The sequence below is a fragment of the Hydra vulgaris genome, chromosome 13, assembly GCF_038396675.1.
Source record: "Hydra vulgaris chromosome 13, alternate assembly HydraT2T_AEP".
Taxonomy (NCBI): domain Eukaryota; kingdom Metazoa; phylum Cnidaria; class Hydrozoa; order Anthoathecata; family Hydridae; genus Hydra; species Hydra vulgaris.
The window spans coordinates 45,626,680-45,636,901 of NC_088932.1; the positions used below are offsets into that span (position 1 = coordinate 45,626,680).

A 10,222-nucleotide genomic window follows, 5' to 3' on the forward strand; every position below is an offset into this window, starting at 1 on the left:
AAAGAAAACCATAAAAGAAATATTTATAATTAAATGTTGCGATAAATTTTTTTATGTATTATTTTTTTATTTAGCAAGCCCAAGTATATTTATTTATACAAGTTTTTATAGCAATAAAAAGAAATTCCTTAAACCTCTATTGAACAGTAAAAACAAGTGAATAACAAAAAACGAAAAGGTTATATTTTATATTATCGCTGTTTAAGTTATTTTTATTTTGTTTTATGGTAACGATCGATTGTTTTGCTTGAAAAGCGCAAATATTGAACACAAACACGCTTGAAGCAAACCAATACAAAACATATAATAAAAATAAGGTCTTGCAACGTCATACTTTATGTAAAATATTTATTTATTCAAAATGTATTTTTAACAGCAGCTTTACATAATTAACAGTTTATGCGCTATTCAAAAAGTGAACAGAAAAATCCTTAAAGCTTAAAAAAAAAATTGATTAAAAAGTTATTTAAATTATTCTTTTAATTTTTAATATGTTAAAGGTATGTGTAATATTCAGAATTTTACAATAAAGTTAGCACACAAACCGATCTTTACCCGTTTTATTTTTTAGTAAAAGGTATATTTACTATTAAAGTTTTATATTACCTCTAATATTATTAAATTTTTGGAAAATGCATTTTTATTTTTATTTCTTAAAGAAAGGATGCAGACAATTAACTGTTATTCGCAACATTTAATTGACACTCTGTTGATGATGACGATGTCTTCTACGAACGAGGCAATAAAATTGTTAAGAAAACTTAAATTTAGATAAATCAAGAATAGAGTATAATTTCCACTTAACACTTTTAACGCGTCAATGGAAGTTTGTCCAAGGATTTTCAAATTGAAACCATTACAGAAAAAGAAACTACTTATGTAGTTAAAATCATATGTAAATTGTGTGCTCTTCATCGAAGTACTATTTTATTAAGAACTAATGGAGCAGTAAGAGCTCCATTAGTTCTTAATATTACTTGTACCATTTATAAATCATTATAAATGGTACAAGTAATATTACTTGTACCATTTATAATGATTTATAAATGGTACAAGTAATATTAAAAAAGATAGCACTAGTAGACATATATCAAGTAGGACTCACCAATATGCTATACAATTGGAAAATGAAGATTTTGACAATAATAAAGAAGGAGCAAAAAATGTAAGGGTTTAATTTAAATTGTTGATGTTTTATTTTAATAACTTCTTCTATTTTCAAGCCATTTCAATTTAAAAGCAAATAAGTTAATAGCAGGCCTCCGAGAGCGGTCTGTGACAGCAACCCTGATTGGCGCCCTTATTTATTAAAATTTTTCTATTATAGATGAAAGACCTTTTTTTTTTTTTTAAGGTACCTTCTTTTCATTTGGCGCCCCTTAAAAAATTGTAAAAATTAAAAATAATTTGATTTTTCCATGCTTTATATAAGGTTACTTTCTATATATGTTTGTGTGCCACAAAATTTGAAATCAATTTTTGAAAGCTTTTTTCTTAACCAATTTTGCTCAAATTTTGCACACTTAATCATTTTCGATGACAATACAAGGAAATGGAAAAATTTGACCAAAAAAAGTTAATTAAGTTAACAAAAATTTAATTTGTATTTCCCCATACATTTTATTTATTTGATATGAATTGCGTATTACGTCACAAAAATCATTGATTTGCAAATTATTTGCAGTTTCGAAGACATTAAAGCGCAGCGATTCAAAACCTATTGTTTTTTAAGTCTTAAGTTATTAAGTTAAAAAACAAAAATTTAGTAAAAACAGTAATTTTTAAATTTAAAAAAAAAAAAAACAGTAATTATTCCTTCTACAAAAGATAACAATAAAAGAATTTCTAGGCCCAATAGAATTCTGCTTGCATAAAGCATGGTTTGAAAAAAGAATTTTTTTTTGATTTACTAGTTACAATTTTTTTTTAATAATATTTGTTGTAACTTAGTGAATATGAATCCATAAAGAAAGATATTGTTTATTTGCGACCTTCTAATACAATTTGTTTGTTTAATTTTTTTATTTGCTTCTGAGCTTTATTTTTGATTATTAACTGTTATTTCTTTTTTTTTTAAATTACTTTAATTTAAAATGTTTCACACACTCGTAAATTATGCGCAGTTCCTATAGTCTTTGTAGATGGTACTTTTCATCGCTTAGTAACACGTTGCTAATTGACAAAAATGACATAAAAAAAATGTTTTTAATTTATTTAAATTGTTTTATTTTATTGAAAATTTGTGTGTTAATAACGTTTTAAATAATAAAATGCAGGCATAATATTTTTTTGAAATTTTTTTTTTATTTTTAACAATAACAATTACATAATGTAACCTTTCTAAGGGCCGAAGAAGTTATTTTTTTAAGGCCCGAATTTAATTGAAAGACAAATTTAGGCTATTTTAACGAATATTTGCCGCTCCTTAGACCAAACTTTTAAGATGGAATTAAATTTTCTATCAAACTAGATGTACTGCTTCTATATAAAATGTTAAATGCTATTTTTTTTTTTTTCTAATTAATTCTTACAATTAAATAAACGCTACAACTATTTTTATATTTCAGGGTGTGGATATTAAAAGATACTTCTTTATGCCAGAAATAAAAATGTTTAAAAGTTAGGTTACCAAACTTGGCAATATTTACAATATATAAAAATGAAAAGATTCGAAATTCGAAATTTATATGTTCAAGTAACTTACTAACGTAACTTAACAAATCATTTTTTACTTTTAGTAACTTACAGAAAGTAAAAAACTAATTGATTATAAATTGTTCCAGCTGTTATATATTGAAGTAATTAGAAATGTCAATTTTTTTTTATTCAAGTAATTTAGCATTTACGTTTTGCTGTTAAGCAAATTTGGCGCTGTTATTAACTTATATTCTTTTCAAAAACATAACTAGTAATCGTATTACCGCCATATTCATTATTGTTGATGATGGAGTAAGCACTTAAAAAATATTTTAAGTAAAATAGAAATGAGCGCTTTATCAATAAAAAAAGATTCGCTTCCCGCAAATTTTTTTGTACCGTGAAAAAATGTCTTCGCAAGCAAAAAAATAAAATAAATTGATAATATTTGGTAATCAAATTGATAGAGGTTGAACTCTGTTTAAAAATCATTTTTATATATATTATCAGGTGGATTTTAAGAATTTGTCAAAAAGCTTTTACTTAAATCCATCGTCACAGAAAGAAATACTCATGATAAATTGCTACCGCAATCTGGTAAAAATTACCTATGAAATGGGGTGCCATCCTGCAATGCCTCATTCACATTTTTCTGTTCTGGTAAGATTTAAAACTTTTCTGACATATAAGTGAAATACCATTTTTGCCATTATAACATTTTATTTAACTGTTAGGGTAGAATAGGGTATTATGAGCACCTTAAATCAAAATTGGAATTTTTTCTAAATTAATTATGTTTAATCCAAAATTTTTTAAATAAACAATTTTTAGGGGTCACTACTTATGATCTACTTAGATATTCGGACACCCAAAATATTTTTCTTAAAAACACAGAGGTTTTAAAAAAGTAGCCTAAGTGCTCATATTACCCAGACCACTTGGTAATATGAGCACTTTAAATTAAGTTTAAAAAATAATATTTAATAAGTATAAAAAATAACATCATAACAATTTGAACTAATTTGTGGAATATAATGAATCGTTATTAACAAATTCATATAAATCATTAAAAAATCAAATTTTAAGCCCCATTTTATTGAAACAAAACTACTTTATTTTATGTAACAACAGCAACAACAAAAAAAACAATAAGAAATCTTTTTTAATACTACTCAAACCTTGAAAACGAAAAAATTATAAACATTTCGAATTTAACTTAAAGATATTTTGTATTGTTAAAATATTAAACTGTTTTGCTTTTATTCAAAAAGCAATCAAAATCGCTGCAATTTTAGGACTTTAAATTAGGTAATTTTAATTAAAAACACTGGGTAATTTGAGCACGTTCGTATTGCACAAAAAAATTTTTTTTTAAATAAAGTCAAAACTAAATGTTTAATATAAAACTATATGTTTAATAACGAATGATGATATTTTGCGTAATACGTAATGATAATATTTTAACAAGAAATTGAATAGCGTTTTAATTAGACGAGAGCTGTTATTTAATACATATAATTTAACGCAAATTATACTGATTCTTGTTATAACGATACTGTTGTCACAGTTCCATATAAAATTGATTCAAAAATTATAAAGCAACTTTAGCTTCACTGCTTACATCTAAGAAGTTTTTGGGTATGCTCATAATAACCAAAGTGCTCATGTTACCCCAATCTACCCTATTTGTTTTATTTTTCTACCTGTATATGCTTACAAGTTCTATTTTTTTAATGGATGCGTTTAACATTTTTATTTAAGGTGAAATGTGCAAAATTAACTGATGCAAGCTTAATTAAACGAAATGAGAATAGTCACATCAGAAGAGAAATGATTAAATGTTGTGCTGACTCCGTAGTGAAAAATGCGTTGAAAACCTTAAACGGTGCAACTTTTTTTCTATTCTTAAAGACAAAAGTCAAGCAAGAAAAACGGGCAATGGTTGTCGCCCATGGTTGATAAAAATCCATTGCATTAATCATAGGGTTGCATTGGCAGTAAAAGAGGCATTTAAAGAAATCCCTAATTTTACAAAAATTGACAACTTTTATATCGCTAACTACTATCTATTAAAGAACTCTGGTAAATTAAAAGCGGAAGTTGAAGCAGCCTCAAAATGCCTTCTTATAACACATTCTTTCCTTTGCAAAGTTGATTTGTACCTAGACAGCTTAGATATTATAGCTCCAGTCGCAAAAATATTTGAAACTAATGAGTTATTGGCTTTTTAAATTCCAACAGTTATAAATCAAACTCTATTGGAGTTGGGAAGACAAAATTCAAGCGATAGGAAAAGATGATGAATTTATTGAGAGTTTTATAAACCGTTACATGGTCACTGATAAAAAAAATGTATAAGGTTCATTTGCTAAGGCTGGCGATAAACGAAGGCACGTTAAAAATCGTACGTATGTCAACGTAGTATTAGAAATGAATAGTTTTGTTTATGATGAATCAATTATGGAAGTTCGTCAAATTAAAAAAACGATTTTTTCTTTGTTATTGTCAAGTAGATTTCAAGACTACTCAAGAGAATTTATACTTTTTAAAAGTATGAAATTTATTGATCCAATACATTGGATATATGATGACCCAGAATCGGGAGTGCCGGAAATCAACCTTCTTAGCAATTATTTTAAAACGCCATTAAAAAGCGTTGATTTTCAAAGAGACGCCGCATTAAGAGAATGGAAAAAAGTAAAGTGGCTAGTTAAAACTGAATTTGACTGTCACCCGGTGTGCAGTTTGTGGAAAATTATTTTTCAAAAATATTATATTTTTGAAAAATAATTTTCCACAAATTTTTATAGTTTATATAGATAATAAAATTAAAGTTTATGCTTGAGTAGAACTTAACTGTCAATTTTATTTTAAAATAATAATAGATATTGTTCAATATTTTAATTTGTAATTAATAATAATAATGCATATATTAATGTTGAGAAAAAAAAAAGTTTGTTAAACATTTAAAAAAATTTAATATTTCATTTAAATTTTTAAAAATAATTTAAAAAATTTAAAGAAAATAAATATTCCAATATAACATTTCTTTATTGTTTTTTTTTAATTGAGTTATTTTATTTTTATATATATATATATATATATATATATATATATATATATATATATATATATATATATATATGTATATATATATATATATATATATATATATATATATATATATATATATATATATATATATATATATATATATATATATATATACACACACACACACACATATATATCCGAATAATTTTAAATGTATTCTAAAAATAGAGTGCTCAATGTTCTTTAATGAACATAGCAATAATAAATTAGTAAAAACTCATTTATTAAACTTATTTCATTTTACACTGTGTTTTATCAATTAAGACTCATCAGAAAATTTCATTAAGACTCGTCGGAATAGATATTTTGTAAGTTTTAAAATTTTCAAAAGAATATTGAATTATCTGAAAAGTTATAAAATTTAAATAAAATGATAAAATTTTATACCGTTTAAACACCTTCATTTAACATATATACGCATTTGATATTTATACATGCATCATACACTTTAAATACTAAAATTTTATATACTAAAGAACTAGCTGTAAAATAAGCATCATTGTTATTTAAGCCAAATTAGGTTAAGCACAATAGGTTCTCTTGTTCTCTTTCTGATGGTAATCTTGTTTATGTAGATAATAAAATTAAAGTTTATGCTTGAGTAGAACTTAACTGTCAACTTTATTTTAAAATATTAATAGATATTAAACAATATTTTAATTTTACTTTTTCTTGAAAAAATAAAGAGCTCATTTTTACCGCAATATTTTTTGCCATTCTGTCCTATACTATTTTTTTTTCTTTTACTAAAAGTTGTAGATGAATTCAAAGGCTGTATCAAAAATTTGCAGAATACATACGTTTTGAACGTACAAAACTTGCTGTTAACAAATACAAATCACTGGTAAAGTAAATAAATAAAATGTTAATTTTTTACTCCCGAACTTTTTAAAAATAAAAAATTGTTTTTTAGTAGCAAAGTAGAAATTAAAAACTAAGATACAATAATAAAAAAATTATATTTCAAATAATAAATTAATTTTTTAATGCATATATCAATGTTGAGAAAAAAAAAGTTTGTTAAACATTTAAAAAAATTTAATATTTCATTTAATTATTTAATAATAATTTAAAAAATTTAAAGAAAATAAATATTCCAATATAACATTTCTTTATTATTTTTTGTTAATTGAGTTATTTTATATATACTACTGTGATCAAAAAGTAAGGTGAATTTTTTTTATAAAATGAAAAATCTTTATTTATTCTTCCAAATCTGTATCGTCCCCCTCAAAATAATCCCCCCCGGCCCCAATGCACTTTCGCCAACGTTTTTTCCAGTCTTCGAAGCATGCCGAAAAGTCCTCGGTAGGGATAGCCTTCAATGCGCGTGCCGATTCACGTTGGATCTCTTCAATGGACTCAAAACGATTTCCCCGGAGTGGTCTCTTTAGCTTTGGGAACAGCCAGAAGTCACACGGTGCTAAGTCGGGCGAATACGGTGGTTGTGGAGCAACATGGGTTGAGTTTTTGGCGAAAAACTCACGAAGAACCAGTGCTGTGTACGAAGGCGCATTATCGTGGTGCAAAATCCAAGAGTTATTGGCCCATAATTCCGGTCTCTTTTTGCGAATAGCTTCACGCAAACGTCGCATAACGCTTAAATAATATTCCTTGTTGACAGTTTGGCCAGTTGGAAGGAATTCGTAGTGCACGACACCACATTAATCAAAGAAAACAGTCAACATGACCTTGATTTTTGAGCGACTTTGACGTGGTTGCTTCGGTCTCGGCTCGCCTTTTTCACGGTATATACTCGATTGGTCGGTTGTTCCAGGGTCGTATGCGTAGACCCAAGTCTCATCGCCAGTAATAATTTGTTTGTAGACGTCTTGATAGTCAGAAAGCATTGCTTCACACGTTTTAACGCGACGCTCTTTTTCAAAGAAATTGAGAAATTTCGGCACCAAACGTGATTTGAGTCTTCTGAGGCCCAAATGATCCTTCAAAATCGCTTGCACCGACCCAAATGATATTCCAACCATGTCAACAAGGTCTCGAATGGTTAACCGACGATTTGCCAGCACCAATTCTTTGATTTTGTTGATGTGGCGATCATCAATCGAAGTCGATGGTCGTCCGGAGCGTTCCAAGTCATCAACACGTTCTTGGCCTTCTTTGAAGTCTTTGTACCACTTGTAAACATTTTTTTGAGACATAGTCTCTTCACCGAAGGCCTTTTGCAACATTCGATACGTTTCAGCAGCAGAAATATCATTCCGCAAACAAAATTTAATAGCACTTCTTTGCTCAACAAAATTAGACATCGTGAAAATCGCTGAATGCACTTTTGGTACTTCAGAAACAAGCGTAAACAAAAAAAAAAAATTATGAGTTTGACATGTAATTTGGCGCAAATGTTAATGACATTTCTACCAACTTAAAAATAAAAAAGATTGGACGATTCGAATAAGGCGGGAAGTTTAAATTAAAAATTCACCTTACTTTTTTATCACAGTAGTATATATATATATATATATGTACATATATATATATATATATATATATATATATATATATATATATATATATATATATATATGTATATATATGTTTTTTAGTAGCAAGTTTTTAAATTATTATTAAATAATTAAATGAAATATGAAATTTTTTTAAATGTTTAACAAACTTTTTTTTTTCTCAACATTAATATATGCATTAAAAAATTAATTTATTATTTAAGATATGATTTTTTTTATTATTGTATCTTAGTTTTTAATTTCTACTTTGCTACTAAAAAACAACTTGTTTAGATAAAGTTTAATTTTACCTGCTTGTCTCTTTTATTTTAGATGCCTAGAATTGGTTGCTACAAGAAATGGCAATCAGGGGAAGTAAGTATTCCAAGAACAACACGTTGGAGGATGTCAAAAGTTGATTGTGCTCAACAACAGAATAAGAGCACCTCTGATGACGATGATTCTATTGACGATGAATTTATGGATCATTTGTCTGACTTCGATGAACCAGAAAATAAAATAATTAATAATGAGTTTGATGAAAATGAAAGTTCAGAGAGTCCACCTCTGTATCCTGGCTCAAAGAGTAATGTCTCTAATGCATGTTTATGCATAACGACTTTTATTTTGCGTTTTAATTTGTCCTACGAAGCCTTAGAGGCGTTTTTAAAACTCTAAACTATTTTATTGCCACATAGTGTTTTGCCAACATCTAAATATTTGTTTTTGAAGTTTTTCAAGAAGGAAAAAGATTTATATGAAAAAGTTTATTTTTGTGATGTTTGTGAAGTTGCTATAAGTCCTAATAAGCAGTGTACAAAATGTTTGAAATATTTTACATCATCCTATATTCATAAAAAATGCAACTTTTTTCATATTTTAAACATAAACAAACAGCTTAAAAACACTTGTAATAACAATTGAATACATTTAGCAGATCTTGAAGAAAATGGGCTAGCAACAATTAGACTTGTTGTTAATACTGATGGAGTTCCCGTTTTCAAATCATCAAAGTGGTCCTTATGGCCTTTGCTGGCATCCATTCATAATTTTCCATATTCATTGCAAATTACTAATATTTTGTTTTTTGGTCTCTGGTCGGGTTTTAAAAAACTAAATATACAATTATTTTTATCTCCTTTTGTTGATATTTTAACTAACCTATCTACTAATGGTATACTCTCATCTAATAATGTTCGTTTTTTTTTCATGTATCTATTTTTTCATGTGATACAATTGCAAGAGCTCTGGTTTTTTGTTGCAGGCAATTTAATGGTTATAATGGTTGCCATTGGTGTTCTTCTAGAGGCGAAAGAGTTTCAAAAGGCAAGGGGTCTTGTATGACTTACCCATTTTCTGATGTTAGTATGAACTGTAGAAGAAATACAGATTTTTTCTGTGTTAATGTGGTTGAAGGGTTTTTAGATATTTCACCATTAGTAAGAGTGCCTAATTTTGATTGTGTAAATAGAACAGTTGTTGATTTTCTGCACTGTATAGAGCTTGGTGTTACGAAAGCTATGTTTTCTTTCTGGTTTGATAGTTGTAATTCTGGTTCTATTTTTTCTATTCGTAGACACTGTACTGTTATAAATAATCTTTTATCTGCAGTTAGTGTACCAAGCAATATAAGGCGGACTCCACGATCATTAAGTTGCATAAAGCATTGGAAAGGTGTTGAGTTTTTTAATTTTTTAGTTTTTTTGGTCCTGTTATTTTATGTGATATTTTGCTTCCGCAGTTTTTTGACCATTTTATTCTTTTATCTAATGTTGTTTTTATGTTGAATAATAAGGTACTATCTGAAAGTGTTGTTAATGAAGCCACGTTATTAGTTAATCGATTTATTTATGAATTTCCTGGTTTGTATGGTAGAGAGAATATGTCTTATAATTTGCATTAATTACTTCATCTTCCCTCGTGTGCTTGTCTATGGGGGCCTTTATTATCTTATTCTTGTCATCAGTTTGAAAATTTTAATGGCATTATTTTATCATTTTTAAATGGTACTC

At 27.0% G+C, this 10,222-nt stretch overlaps 1 long non-coding RNA gene across 1 annotated transcript; it reads left to right on the forward strand.

The window, feature by feature from the left end:
* Positions 1-1,061: 1,061 nt before the first annotated feature.
* On the forward strand, positions 1,062-5,413 carry LOC136090147 (uncharacterized). The gene is made up of 3 exons (XR_010643206.1): positions 1,062-1,165; positions 3,148-3,297; positions 4,399-5,413. It is a non-coding gene; the product is annotated as an uncharacterized LOC136090147 (long non-coding RNA).
* The last annotated feature ends 4,809 nt before the right edge of the window (positions 5,414-10,222 follow it).